This window comes from Cebus imitator, unplaced genomic scaffold (genome assembly GCF_001604975.1).
Source record: "Cebus imitator isolate Cc_AM_T3 unplaced genomic scaffold, Cebus_imitator-1.0 Scaffold150, whole genome shotgun sequence".
In the NCBI taxonomy this organism is placed as follows: Eukaryota; Metazoa; Chordata; class Mammalia; order Primates; family Cebidae; genus Cebus; species Cebus imitator.
The window spans coordinates 1,217,568-1,230,833 of record NW_016107465.1 but is presented as its reverse complement, the minus strand read 5'-3'; positions in this window follow the sequence as shown (position 1 = coordinate 1,230,833).

The window sequence follows — 13,266 nt, the reverse complement described above, 5'->3', positions numbered from 1 at the left end:
CTGAGGACATATATCAGAAAATCACCAATGTTTAAGGAATGGAGAGGAAAAAGAAGAGCTTTTGGGGAAGTTTAAAAGTGGAAGGGGAAAAATCCAAGAAAAGACAGTGGACAAACATCAGTAGGGGTGTGGAAATATCAAGAGGGAGGGCACGGACAATAGCGTTGGCTGTTCATGGGAAACTAAGTTAGGTCAAGGCAGAGAGAGGATGCTTTGGTTCGGCAGTGCAGGGGATGCTGGCAATCTGGAAAAGAGGAGCTTCCATGGAGTGGTAAGGGCAGAATCAGCTGCAGAGTGATGGGTAGAATTAGCAGAATAAACTCAGAGAAGTGGAAGCAAAACAACAGCAGAAATAAGGTCAAAGCCTATTTGCAACTATTTTTACTCTCGAGCTGTAATTTTGTGTGTGTGGAGGGGTGGGGGACGGGGTCTTGCTCTGTCACCCAGGCTGGAGTGCAATGACAAGATCTCCACTCACTGCAACCTCTGCCTCCCGGGTTCAAGCGATTCACCTTCCTCAGCCTCCTAAGTACATGGGACTACAGGCACGTGCCACCACACCCTGCAAATTTTTTGTATTTTTAGTAGAGACGGGGTTTCACCATGTTAGCCAGGATGGTGTAGATCTCCTGACCTTGTGATCCACCCGCCTCGGCCCCCCAAAGTGCTGGGATTACAGGCATAAGCCATCGCGCCTGGCAAGCTGTAATTTTTTAAATAGATATAAGTAGGAAGATTGAATTTACTACTAGAAGGCACAAAGAGATACTTTGTATAATGCTATTTTTTAAATTGGGCTATCTGGCAGGTTAGAAATGAAGTCGCATTTCAGCCTCATGTGGAACTAGATTGGTATTTTTTGTTCACATTATGTTTTAATGGAAATGAAGCCTTGTGAACTTTCTAAGTTTTCAAAACTGTTTCTTTAGTTTATTTGTAAAATGGCTTGAGAGCAACTACAAATACATTCTGACATCAGGCAAATTCCAGGACAGCTATCTCTGTGTATCCAATATTGGTTATCATTATGGTGATTTGGAGAAAATAATACTCTGTACATTATTATAACTGAATGATGCATTATTGACCCAGAGCCTTACTGAACTATTGTTGAGATAGAAATCTCTGGACTGTAGTAAGAGTTTTGAAGTGTGAACTCTCACCCTCTCCCTATAACTCCCACTTTTTCTCTCCCTCTATAATCATCCAAATGTGAAGAGCCCTAAAACAACACTTGGCAAAATGCTACTAATATTATTTTGAGATGTTTCTGTTTACTTGTGAGTTTTAATTCTTCTGCAAGGAGTTCTTCCCTGCTCCCAAATCCCCAAATGTATTGGAGGATTCTATCACTCTCCTCCTCCCTCCAAATCCCAGAACTTGGCCCATCCAAGACCCATAACCTTACATTCCCTCTGATTCTCTTCTCTTCTTCCCAAGTTCAGGCAGACACTGTCCAGTATTTATGTGGGAGAACTGGCTCTAACTGTTCATGTTTTCCAAACTGTTTGTGTTTGCCTGGTCTTAACTTCAAAAATACAAAAGTTAAAAATCACTTTTCTTTTACCTGCAATCTGCTCTGTGTTAGCCCATCCCTGTGACATAAAAATACATTTCTGCCTACAACAGACTGACAAAGAATTACAAAACCTACAGTGAGGCAATTTTAGTTTATCTCTCAAAATATTATCTTGCCACGTAAGCAAATAAAAGAGAGAGAAAGGAGGAGGAAGGAAAGAAGGAAGAAGGAAGGAAGGAAAGAAGGAAGGGAGGGAGGGAGGAAGGGCGGAAGGAAGTCATCAGGTTTAAAATTAGATCACCCCATCATCTAACAACACAATCACTGGGAACAATTTTGGTATATATCTTTTCAATTTATTATCTATGTATCCATCTATGTATTTATATTATGTCTATCTTTTGCTACCTGTAGGCTGCAATCTGCTTTATTGAATTTAATAATTCACTTCTCTAATGCTTGACAGCATTACTCAATTCTGGAAAGCCTTTCTAAATTTTTAAAAAAAAAAATTTTTTTTTTTTTTTGAGATGGAGTCTTGCTCTGTCGCCCAGGCTGGAGTGCAATGGCTCAGTCTAGGCTCACTGCAACCTCTGCCTCCTGGGTTCAACCGATCCTCCTCCCTCAGCCTCCTGAGTAGCTGGGACTACAGGCACATGCCACCACACCAGCTAATGTTTATATTTTTAGTAGAGATGGGGTTTTACCATATGGCCAGGCTGGTCTCAAACCCCTGACTTCATGATCTGCCTGCCTTGGCCTCCCAAAGTGCTGGGATTACAGGCATGAGCCACCAGGTCTGGCTAAAGAAAAAAAAAAAAAAAGGTAAATTTAAATTTAAATTTTTTAATTTTTAATGAAAAAATATATGACACATTTTATCCTAGCCTACCATACCCAACAATTTTGACATTGCTAACTAAGCAATAAAAACAAGTTTATACAAATAACAGACAACAGAATTTGGAAGTATCTTAATATGGTTTGTACATTGACTAAAATATAATAAAGATCTATTGTACTCATAAAATGAGGATGAATAGTCTTCGTAGTGGATGTTGGTTGGGGACAGTTGTGAGAAAGTCATTCTTTTGGAAGATGAATTCTCTATCCACCATGTTCTTTACCAATTTTTCGCATTTTCAGGGATTAGTGATTATATTTGGCACTCAAATTGTACATAATTGGATGTAGAAATAAAGTTAGAACACTGAAAGCTATCTGTAGGGCAAAATAAAAGCTAAGTCTTTTTACTAGTCTATTTTCATACTGCTATAAAGAACTGCTCAAGACTGGGTAATTTATGAAGGAAAGAGGTTTAATTGACTCAGTTCAGCATGGCTGGGGAGGCCTTGGGAAACTTACAATCATGGTGGAAGTCACCTCTTCACAGGGCAGCAGGAGAGAGAATGAGTGCAAGCAGGGGAAATGCCAGATGCTTGTAAAACCATCAGATGTCAGGAGAACTCCCTCACTATTATGAGAACAGCATGGGGAAACTTCCCCCAGGATCACTTCCCACTGGGTCTCTTTCATGACACGTGGGGATTATGGAAACTAAAATTCAAGATGAGATTTGGGTGGGGACACAGCCAAACCATATCAGCTTTATAATTCTTAGTAATACATGAAAAAAGCACACAGAGATGCTATGTCTTTACCCCACTGGAGTGGTGAACATATACAAAGAAAAGTATTTTAGAATCACCTAGATGGCGTCCAATTCTACTTATTTGATTAGAAACTACTATGTTGAGAAAATTGGTTTGGTTAACATGGTTGTCCTAAAACCATTTGGTTAACATGGTTATCCTAAAAGCATAATGTTTAGCCAATTTTGTTTTATTAACATGATTATCCTAAACTATAATGTTGCATATAGCATATTTACTTAGCATTGTTTGGGTGAAAAATAAATTTTTTTCAACATTGTCTAAAAAGTTGTATAACTGTTAAATAGCCAATGTGGCAAAAAATATATATTAAAAAGTTAAATGAACAGTCATTATATGAAGTAAATCTACCTATGAAAACATTATCTTATGCCAGCAAATATGATTCTACAGCAATATTTTAGATTGCTGCATAAATTCCATTACGTAAATGTACTGACATTTATTTAAACAATTCACAATTGTTGGAAATATAACGACTTTTTTTCCAGATTTCATTGTTATAAACAATGCTATGCATGATCCTTCTTGCGGTGAAGTCTCCTAAGAGGCTCTTCACATTGAAGTATTAGCCTTTTTTATCCAGAGCTAGACCCCAATTATTCTGATTCCCAAGTTAGTATTTTTCCCTCTACGCCAAATTGAGGAGACAGGGATCACACTAAATTTGCTGTACATAAATTGACACAACCACAGAAACAAACAAGCAAAGATTCCCATGAAGACACACAGATTAAAAGTAATGGCAAAAACCACAATTACGTTTGCACCACTTAATAGAAGTTTACGTTGATTGTTCTATTCAAGAGAATGCAATTCTCACTCCAGAGTAATTGACCAACAGTTTATTAAATAATATGCTTTTCAGGGGCATTTAGCCAACAAAAAAAATTACTTCTTGTCCAACTCTGAATTCATGGTTTAGCTTGGAAATCCCTTCTGAAAGACTCAATGCTATAGACTACAGCCTCTTTAACAGTTTCTCAATTTTCCCTGCTTAACCAAGTAAGAAAAACTGTATTATGCTAGAAAAAAAAATGGCCTGGTTCTAATTCCTTTGCCTTTACCTTGTAAAGGTAATTAATATGGAAAAACTCTGATGACTCATATGGCCAGAGTGTTCTCTGTTAATTAAGTTATATAGTTCACATACACACAGAGAGACACACATAGGTTAACTAGTCAACTGAACACAGGGGCAGAAATTAATTAACTTGGTGACAAATATAATTAAGGCAAGAACCTATGGCCTTTAAAAGGTATAATCTGCTGTCATCAAAAGAGAAAAACTGAATGTTTTCATTTACAGAGAAATAAATGGCTTCAAATTTCTAATTCAGTTATGACATTTTCCTGATGAAGCATACGTCCTGGCCAGAGTGCTGTGTTATAAACAAGCAAGTTTTCTGTAAATGTTACCAATCTATTTCAAATCTAACAGGTTCTCATAACTTATTTCTCCAATAGTTCAGGTAAAAAAAAATAGATATAGCACATTAATATAATTTATCCATCTTGTTCAGAAAGAATAGAGAATTGGTAAGGTTAATTGATTTCCCATTTACTATTTCTGGTGTTGGTTTCCACGAAAAAAAAAAAAGATTTGTTTGGATGTCAGCAAATCAATAACTATTTCATTTTCCTTCATTCTTTTCATGAGGAGGCAGCCTAGGGCAGTGAAAGCCTTCCCAGACACAGGAGACATGGAAATGGTTAAGAGGTAGTGCAACCGCTGCTGGAACAGACACCTGGAGTTGGTAGTTACCATAACCCACAATCCTCACAACAATCACCAGCAATTTCTGACAACTCAACAATTTCCACTGTTATGGAAGCCAGAATCAGAAAGCTTACCCTTTCCTCCCATTTCTGAACTCTCATAAATGCCGCTTACCGACAGAAACTAAAAGGCAGCCTCTTGGCAAAGGAGCCTGGGAAATGTAGTTTGTAGATTCCCAGAACTAGCAGTCTATCATCAGCAAGTATGGAAGGGTAAGTGTTCAGCTTAGAGACCTCAGATAAATAACTGGCACACCTCTAAAACTAAAAACAGAAGCAGAAAAACAAAACAGAATTAAGGAATTCAGAGGAAACACTGGCAATTTGGAGAATGTTAACCAAATAACCTTTTTAAGCAATGATTAAAACAGAAAAAACAAGAGAAGGTAGGACATCCATAAAAACAGAACAAGCCACTGTTAAAGAAAAAAAAAATTTAAAACAGGAGAGAGCAAATGGAAACTAAAACTGTGATAATTAAAATTAAAAATAAAAGTTCAAAAGAACACTTGGAAGGCAAGGTAAAAAAAAATCCCATAAAATTTAGATATACAGGAGTAGAAAAAATAACAAAATTAGAGGATCTACTAAGATCTGAATAATAAGAATTCCAGAAAAAAAACAAAAAGTAGAAGAAAGGAACATATAAAAGATATAATAAAAGAAAAATTTCCAGAACTGAAAAAAACAAATCTATAGTTTGAAAAGGCCCATCCAAGTACCCAAAAATGACCAAGGCATGTCACCATAAAATTTCAGCACACCAGGGATAAAAAGAAAATTCTAAAAGTTTAAATAGAAGGAAAAAAAGACCACGTATAAAGATTCAGGAATAAAAATCATCCGACTTTTAAAGAGCAAAAATAAAGGAGAAAGGAATAGAAAGTATCATCAAAATTTAAAAAACAATTATTTCTAACTTACAATTCTGTCCATCTACATTATCAAACAAAAGGTAAAATAAAAATAAAAACATTTTTAGAATACAAGTTACCCCCAAAACTATCTCCCAAGCATTGTTTCCCAAAAAGTTATTGTAAGGTAAATTCCACCATAAGAAGGAAGTAAACGAAGATGTCATCAGTTTCAAAAGAAGTAATGAAACACAGAAGAGGTGAGGGAAATTTGGATGAGAATTAGTTCCTCAATGGCAGCTATGCAAAAGCCTAGAGATCAGCCAATCCAGACTGGACCAATGGGATAATAGCCTCCAGAAAAGAGTTGTTTCCATGGGGAAGAGAAAAGGGGAAGACTAATAAATCAAGTGTGGCTATACAGAAAGGACATGTACAATTCTGTCAGAATGCTTGGGGAAGAATTGACAGGAACATGGAAAACCAAATATATTGGTGGTGGGGGTGGGGCATGGATCCTAGCAATTACTAACTCCACAAAAAAAGAGTTATAAAAGAAATGTAGTTGTATTACATTTTATGATAATGCTGTGAACAATACTTATGTAATCAAAAGAATGTCAGCAGTGAATATTGATTTCACCAAAAATGTATAACATAAGTAGATGCTTGCATGGGGTCAGAGAAAGCATTGGTGATGTGGGAGTACATAAGAGATAAAATCTCAACTACACTAGTTGAAAATCAATAGAATATACTGAAAACTAAAATATTAAGGAATATCATTTAAGCATGAGGATCCATTTTACACATCATGAAACTATTGCTTTTAAATTGGCAGTAACTTTTCACAGGTCATACACAGAAACGGGCAGTGCTAGGATTCCAGTCCAACCCAGTCCTGTAAAACCTGTGCTTACAACACTTTTACGTGCTGATTCTGCCTCATTGGCAATGTCATCTTTTATGTCTTGCGCATTTAAGCTCTAAGTCCCACTCTATAAGGTGTGCATTTCAAACACCATAGAATCCCATATGACATCAGGTTAGGGATATTACTCAGAACCTATTACAGAAGAGAATCATACCAAATTATTTGTCATATAATGTGCTAATCACAAATAGTAGCACATCCTTTGACCAGCATCCTCAGAATGAACTATAACACCAAGAACCTCTTATAATTTTAGAAGGAAATCATTTTAAAATCGATTGTTCTCATTCCTGACCTCTCAAAAATAAAGATTTTCAATAATCATTAAAATTCTGAACAATTTTTAGTAATCATAACTTTTTACAAATGATTTCATACCACTTCTTTTGTTGTCTCAGAAATGCCCCGTTTCATTCTGCAAGCTACTTTGGATAACTTTCTAAGTAAATGTCGAGTCTGAAGTTGTTGTTTTTGCCAGCTATAAATTGGAATAACCTGAGGAGTTCTTTCAAATACTGATCCCTAGATCCCACCACAGACCAATTAAAAATCAGAATCTCTAGATGTTTTAAAAGCATCCCAGGTTATTATAATATAAAGTGTTGAAAACCATAGGTTCACAATGTCAGAGGCATTTGAACCTGTCCAACTCCATCTTGAATAGGGCTGGGTAAAATGAGGCTGAGACCTACTGGGCTGCATTCCCAGCACATTAAGGTATTCTTAGTCACAGGAGAAGACAGGAGGTCGGCATAGATACAGTTCATAAAGACCTTGTTAATAAAACAGGTTGCAGTAAAGAAGCCGGGTAAAACCCACCATAACCAAGATGGCAACAAGAGTGACCTCTGGTGGTCCTCACTGCTACACTCCCACCAGCGCCATGATAGTTTACAAACACCATGGCAATGACAGGAAGTTACCCTATATGCTCTAAAAAGGGGAGGCATGAATAATCCATCCCTTGTTTAGCTTATCATCAAGAAATAACCACAAAAATGGGCAACCATCAGCCTTCAGGGCTGCTCTGTCTGTGGAGTAACCATTCTTTTTTTCCTCAACTTTCTTAATAAACTTGTTTTCACTTTATGAACTCACCCTTGAATTATTTCTTGCGCAAAATCCAAGAACCCTCTCTTGGGGTCTGGATCAGGACCCCCTGTCCAGTAACAACAATAGTGATTCTGAAAATGTGGTTCCCAAATCAGCAGCGCTAACATCCCCCAGGAACTTGTCAGAAAAGCAAATTCTGGAGACCAGAAGTTTGACATCAAGGTGTTGTCTTGGCAGGACCTCACTCCCTCCCAAGGCTCCCCAGTTCCTTGCCTCTTCCACCTTCTGGCGTCTGTTGGCATTCACTGTGGCTGCATTCCTCCGATCTTGATGCATGCCTCATCTTCACATGACATTCTCATCTGTGTGTCTGTCTTCCTTTCTGCTATCTCTTACAAAGACACATGCATTGAATGTAGGGCCCACTTGTTAATCCAGAATGATCTCATCTTAAGATTCTTAACTTAATTATACCTGCAAAGACACCCTTACCCTCACATCCATAGGTTCTGAGGACATATCTTTTGGGGGACATCACTCAACCCACTACAACACTCAAGTTTGAGAAGCAGTGTCAGAGGGAGAATGAATGAGGAAATTCCACATGGAAAGATGCTCCCTTCAATTTCACACAAATCCTCCCCTCTCTTTTCATTTTCTCCTCTTGTTCACTTCTTTCTCTTCCTTTTATTCACTTGATTATGTGTTTCTATTGCTTTTCCAATATTTAATTTTTTCTTTTTCCTCATATTCCTTGAGAAAAAAAATTTCCATTATTTTTTGATTCTTCTTTTCATAGTCTCATTCAGGCTGGAAACTGCATTTCTGTTTTAGTAGAAAATTCAGAGTAGTGAAACAAGGCTTCCTTTTTTTGGGTAAAATATCAAAAATCATATTTCCCATAAAATTTGATCAAATCTGATTTTAGAATTAATACGACAAATAAATGCTGTGGATGATTTAGTAATTCTGTTTTTCCCATTGCAACCAGTGTCCCCTAGTGGTCAATGTAGGAATTGATAGTAAAAAATAAACATTTTCATCTTTTTTCTTGCTTACTAAATAACATATGTTGAGAAAGCAATGTGTGTCAGATACTGTGAATGTCTATATGAGACACCTAGACAAGTAAAATTCAGATGCCATCCTTCAAAAGCTCAACTTTTTCCTATATTATTTCAGAGATGCTGGAATATTTGACTGGAATATTTATTTCATTAAAATCTATGAAAACTATTTCAAGGTCATTAGGGTAACTATGCAGACATTCTACAGGGTAATATTTTTTTGTCCAGAAGGATAATTCAAGAAACTTTATGATGTATGAAAAATGAATGAAATGTACAACTGTAACTCAGATCAGAAATGCTTGGTGTGATTTAATACATTGTACATAATTTAATAAATTTTATAAATTTTCACTCTTTGAAATTCTTTTATCTCTCATGTTAATCCTTGTATTTCTTTTATGTTTTGAAGAATAGCACGTTGGTTCAAGAGTGCCCTAATCAAGCACACACATTTAACTCTCTTTCCTCCCCAAATCCCATGGAAATAATAATAACCATAAGAATAAATCAGTAAAAAGTTGAAATAATGGGAAACTGGCATCACCAGACCAAAAGAAGGTGCAGTTTTGACTAACTGTATGAGGTAAGTTTATCACATGTCAGGCATGAGAGCTTCTGATCTGAGTAGGGTTTTGCAAGAGTTGTGTCAGTCTTTACAAGACAAGGAGGTACTTAGGGGAGAAGAGGCCATGGCAGAAAAGGAAGCTGAGAGAGTGTTCATGTGGAGAGCCCAGCTTCTGAGATGTTTTCCTCTTAAACCCCAAGAAAAGAGTCTTTCAGTCAGAAATCTAGTCTTTCCCCTCCTACACTATAATTTCCTCTTTTAAACTTTTCCAGTCCTTCAGTAGATAAATTCTTACTGTTATGGGCTGAGTTGTCCCCCAAAATGCATGTGTTGAAGTCCTAACCCCAGTACCTCGGAATATGACTGTATTTGAAGGTATGGTCTTTAAAAATGTAAGTAAGGTCATACGAAAAGTCCCTAATCCAATATAACTGTGCCATCATAAGAAAAGGAGACTAGGAAGCAAGCAACACACAGACTGACGGGCAAGCACTAGAGGACACAGCAATAAGGCCGCCACCTACAGGTCAAGGAAAGAAGCTTCACTGTAAACCAACCCTGCTCACACCTTGATCTCGGACTTCCAATTTCCAGAGCTGTCAGAAAATAAATTAAGCCACCTAGTCTGTGGTAATTTGTTATGGCAGCAAACTCATACACATGTTCACCTGCAGAGCCTGGTGAATAATCTTAGAGAGGTTGCACAGTACAAGTCATAAGAAGAGAATGAAAGAGAGTCCCAATACCTCCTTATCACACTGGCACCCCTCAGGAGGGATCCTTATTATTTCAAATCTAGGAACTCTAGCCCCACAATGCAGTCTACAGAAACACTAGGAAATTTTAGAGCAGTAAAACCAAGATGTTCAGAAGCACCCCTGAGTGGACAACTGGAGAGACAGCTGATTGAACTATCTGCTTCCACTGCTCCAGCAAGATGATTTAACTTAGTACATAGATGAGTATTCATTTTAACCATTACATATTTGTCTGGGTGTGATACATATAAATATTATATGAAATGCATTATTTTACAGATATTATTGCTAAAAATAAGGCTAGTTAAAAATAGAGAATTGATCAAGGCTGAAGAGGAAAAGTAAAAAATTCCATAAAGAAAAAAGTTATATACAAAGAAATAGTGATCAGACATCTACAACCTAAGATGCTAGAAAACAAAAGCGTATTATACAGAGTTCTAAGGGGAAAGGATTTAGAACCTAAAATCTCATACCCAGGCAAATTATCACTCACACAGGAGGATAAAATAAGGATATTTATAGATATCACACAAAACTTTTAGATATAACTAGTAATCTGGTTTGGAACTGTGTCCCCACCAAAGCTCATATCGAACTGTAATCCCCATTGCTGGAGGTGGGGCCTGATAGGAGGTGATTGGATCAGCAGATTTCTCATGAATGGTTTAAGACCATTCCCTTGGTGCTGTCCTCATGAGACTGGTGGTTTAAAAGTGTGTGGCACCTCCCTGCTCTGTCTCAGTCCTGCTTTTGCCTTGTGACATGCCTATTTGCCTTCCGCCATGACTGTAAGCTTCCTGACACCTCCCCAGACGCAGATGCTGCTATGCTTCCTGTACAACCTTCAGGACCATGAGCCAGTTAAACCTTTTTTGTTTATAAATTACTCAGTCTCAGGTATTTCTTTATAGCAATGAAAGAACCAACTAATACAAATACTGAATGAGAAACTTCAGTAAGAAGGAAACTGAATCTCAAAAGATAAATTGTATGTAAGAAACAATGGTAAACACATTAATAATATGTGATAAATTAAAATAAACACTGAGGCCTTGTGCCAGTGACTCACACCTGTAATCCCAGCACTTTGGGAGGCCAAGGTGGGTAGATCACTTGAGGTCAGGAGTTCGAGACCAGCCTGGAAAGCATGGTGAAACCCCGTCTCCATTAAAAATATAAAAATTAGGTGGACATTGTGGCATGCACCTGTAATTCCAGCTACTCGGGAGGCTGAGGCACAAGAATCACTTGAACCTGGGAGGCAGAGGTTGCAGTGAGCTGAGATGGTACCACTGCACTCCAGCCTGGGCAACAGAGTGAAACCCTGTCTCAAGATAAACACATACATACATACATGCTGAGTGTTGATTAAGGTAGAGGATACAGAGTTCCCTTCCCTTGGCATGAATAGAGAGGAGGGCTTGGTTTGGGAAGCACTGTGTTAGGGGACTGGGCTCCCCCATCTTGCACTCCCTTTTTAGGATGCTGATAGGCAGAATAAAACACTTTGGGCTTAGCCCCAGACAGTCTGAACACAAGAGGTAGCTCTTTAGGGGTAAATGCCAACTGTCCACACTTGGCATCCATAGTGAGCTCTGGTGATTTCAAGCACAGTCTCCTCTCTCCCCACCAAGTCCCCACTGGGGTAAGAAGTCTAGCTCTGTGTCCCCACCCAAATCTCATCTTGAATTGCAGCTCCCATAATTTTCGTATGGTGTGGGAGGGACCCAGTGGCAGACAACTGAGCCAAGGGGGCAATTTCCCCCATACTGTTATTGTGGTAGCAAATAAGACTCACAAGATCTGATGGTTTTATCAGGGGTTTCCTCTTTTGCACCTTCCTCATTCTCTCTTTGCCTGCTGCCATCTATGTAAGATGTGACTTGCTCCTCCTTGCCTTCCACCATAATTGTGAGGCTTCCTCAGTCACACAGAACTGTAAGTCCAATTAAACCTGTTTCTTTTGTAAATTGCCCAAACTTGGGTATGTCTTCATTAGCAGTGTGAAAACAGACTAATACACCTTGGTTCCAGCTTGCTCACTACCCAGCAATCAAGAAGTTACCTGGGCCAGTCATTTAAAATACCATTTTATCTTCAAATTAGGCAAATAAAAATGATTAACTCGAGGATATAGAAACAAAGGTACTAAATTCTAGACAATAATAACATGAAATACAGGAGGAAGACAGAGTTAAATAATCCAAAGACTATTTGGAAGGGAATTAAAGATACAGGCAAACTTAGATTTCATTAAAGCAACTAAGTATGTATGAATTTAAGACTGAATGTAAGAACAATTGAAATAGAATATATAACTTCCAAACTATTAGAGGCAAAAAATGAGAATTTGATCAATCCAATCAAACTTTAAAAAGAAAAAAGACACAAAGAACATGTAGTATATAAAATGCACAAAAGGAGATGGTAGAAATAAGTTCAAATATACCAGTAATCTAAAGTGATTAGAATATACTCACAAATTAAGAGAAAAATATTCTATAAAAAGGATTTTTCTAAGAAAAGGTTTAGAAAAGTAAAATACACATATATTCTCTTTTTAAGACATTCACATGAAACCCAGGAGCACAGAAAATTTGTAGGAAAATATGAGAAAGGTTACATTGACCCAAAGAAAGTTAATGTAACCATGTTAAGAATAATAGCAGACAGAATGAACTTAAGGATTTAAAAAAATCATTTTAGGGATAAAGAGGGTCATTATATAATAATGAAAATTAATTCACCACAATGATATAATAATTTTTAGCTTATATATACTTAACACCATCACCTAAAAATATATAAAGCAAAAATTGAGAGAGTTGCAAAATGAATATGATAAATTCACAGTCACGAAATTCTCGTGTTGTATTGTGAAAAGACCTAATCTACGTTTGATAGGTGTACCTGAATGTGACGAAGAGAATCAATCCAAGCTGGAAAATACGCTTCAGGATATTATTCAGGAAAACTTTCCCAACCTAGCAAGGCAGGACAATATTCAACTCCAGGAAATACAGAGAACACCACAAAAATATTCCTCAAGAAGACCAAC